At 45.0% G+C, this 2,555-nt stretch overlaps 1 non-coding gene across 1 annotated transcript; it reads right to left on the bottom strand.

The window, feature by feature from the left end:
• Positions 1-2,181: 2,181 nt before the first annotated feature.
• On the bottom strand, positions 2,182-2,339 carry LOC146339996 (U1 spliceosomal RNA). The gene has a single exon (XR_014784600.1). It is a non-coding gene; the product is annotated as a U1 spliceosomal RNA (small nuclear RNA).
• Between the last annotated feature and the right edge of the window lie 216 nt (positions 2,340-2,555).

The raw sequence follows: 2,555 nt of genomic DNA on the forward strand, positions 1-2,555 counted from the left end.
GTTTTTAATGTAAGTGTCCACTTCTGAGAAAGTCTAGTGTTGTATACTTGGTCCATTTTATTGATTGATTGATTGATTGATTGATTGCATTTATACCCCACCTTTTTTCCTCTTGCAAGGAACCCAAGGCAGCTTACATTATCCTCCTCCTCTCCATTTTATCATCACAACAACAACCCTGTGAGGTGGGTTGGGCTGAGAGTCTGTGACTGGCCCAAAGTCACCCAGTGAGCTTCCATGGCTGAGTGGGGACTAGAACCCAGATCTCCCAGCTCCTAGTCCAACACTCTTGCCACTACACCACACTGGCTCTCAATTTTGGCATGCCCATATCTTTCTCAAAAGAAGACATGCATATAAATGCATGTTATGATTGTAAGCCACCCTGAAGTCATCTGCCCGTTGGACAGTATATACATTTAATATATAAATGAATTAAATAAATAAACCATTTCCCACAATTCTGCTCATACATTGCTTCCTGAATGCCTTGAACATTACCCTTGATGCACTATGCAGGCTGTCAAAAAGCCCTTACCTGTGATGTCTGTCGCTACGTGCAGAAGAGGTAATTCATATTTAAACACTTCTTACTGCAGGGCAGGCAACCACTGTGGGCACATTTGGCAATTTAAGAAATTGACCTAGGCATCATCACAAAATGGCTGCCATGGGAAAAGTCAAGTAACTTCCCCAAAGTACAAGGCAGAGGTGAGGTCTGATCCTCAACACACTAAGCAACTCCTTTGAACCCACAGCTTTCAGCACAAACTATTTCACAGGGATCCCAGCTGATAGTAAGAAAATGTATTAATTGGGGAGGGAGTGGGGGGAGGAGGGCACCATGGTGGATGCCAAGGAAGGCGTCTAGGGCCACATTGGGGCCCACAAGCATAATGTTGCCAACCCTCGTCTTACTGCATTCATCACCAAATTGCATGCACCAAGTCCTGAGCTATAGTAAGTCTACATGCTTGAAAGTTTGAGATTTATTGGTAAACCACTGCTTACTCACAGATTTGCCATCAATCCGCTCTAAGAATACCTCCAGGTCAAGTGTCCTCTTCAACTTAATCATGATTCAAGATTCGCATGCTGTTTCAAGACTGGGAATGATGGCTCTGCAATGTCCTAAGCCACACAGCAGCCTGGCAACTGACATGCAGAGTTTGCTGACAGAGGCAGCTTCAGTACAGAAGATGTGCCACCTTCACTTCAAACACCAGTATCATTAAGTGGTAGTGCTAGCATTAGTGCCTTAGCTCATTAACCTCTGGGATATTTAACAAAAATAGACAAATACATTCTGTATGTGAAAGCCTTGAAGATGGGGAGAATATTCAGCATTTATCCAATTATAAACAGGTGTTAATTATTAAAAACACTGTTAACTTCTTTATGCCATTAACCTTCAAGATTCTAATTAAGAACAGCCGGTTATTTAAAATAATGAAAAAGTTCATTATATAGAAGTTGCACTATGGGGAGAGTGGAATGACTGAAGATATATACTGTATTGTTTTAGAAAAAAATATGTCCAATCCCTGTTTTTAGATTTTGCTTTTATTCATTTTGTGAGAGTGTGTGTGGGTGTGTGTGTACATCTACATATACATACACACACATACATACATAGTTTGGGCCTTGAGTTTGGTTGTGAAAAGAGATTGCTAGAATGGATCAAACTGGTTGGGCAGGTTCAGAGAGCAAATCTATGACTCCTATACAGAGTCTGGGGGGCCATAGGATACTTCAGTTCCTGGATCTGAGGCTGGAGACAGTACTTATACCTTGGACCCAGGAGTCTGAGCTCCCCTTCCCTCTTGCAGCTGGTGTGGAGAGAACTGCACCAGCTGCCTCTATGAGCTCGCAAACGTAAGCTCAGAGAAGAGGGAAAGTCGGCAGTTCTGTGGGCAGGCAGGGGCTGGCTTATGAAGAATCCTCCAGCCACCCCAGCCTCCTTCCCTCCCCCTCCAGAGAGCCCCAGCTAGACCGGCAAAATTGTCCGTCTAGCAAAAATGCAGGGCAAGATGAGTGCAGAGATGACAATCGCCTCCACACACCTCCCACCCTGCACAAGATGTCCATCAGCCTCCGAGTTTGAAGGCTGATGGGCATCCAGATAGGATTGGGCCTGGCAGGTTCCCTGCCTATGGAGCTCAGCTGAGTGGTGGCCGTCCTCAGAGATACAGTCAGTCCCCCACTACCACAATTTATTCAGTTGAGTTTCACACATTTGGGGAAATCACAGGGGGCAGGACACCTGGAGTGCAATGGATAAGCCTCACCCTGGGAAAACCACCTTCATGATCATGGCGTCTCCCCTGCCAGGTAAGTATGGCCTCAAAGATGGACATAGGTAGACTGTTCTGGAAAGGGACTTACCTTTCTCTCTATCCGTTTTCTGAAAAATGGTCTGTGAGATCAATACAAGCAAACTCTGTGAGAAGCAGTCAGTCTGTGCTGTAACTGGATCTGAAAATGCATCAGGGAACTGACTTTGTTCTCTGCAGGAAATCCTACAGGACTAGGGGTTCTCCTGCACAGCTGCTGGG

This window comes from Heloderma suspectum, chromosome 7 (genome assembly GCF_057233095.1).
Source record: "Heloderma suspectum isolate Gila_16-S chromosome 7, 16-S_ref, whole genome shotgun sequence".
NCBI lineage: Eukaryota > Metazoa > Chordata > Lepidosauria > Squamata > Helodermatidae > Heloderma > Heloderma suspectum.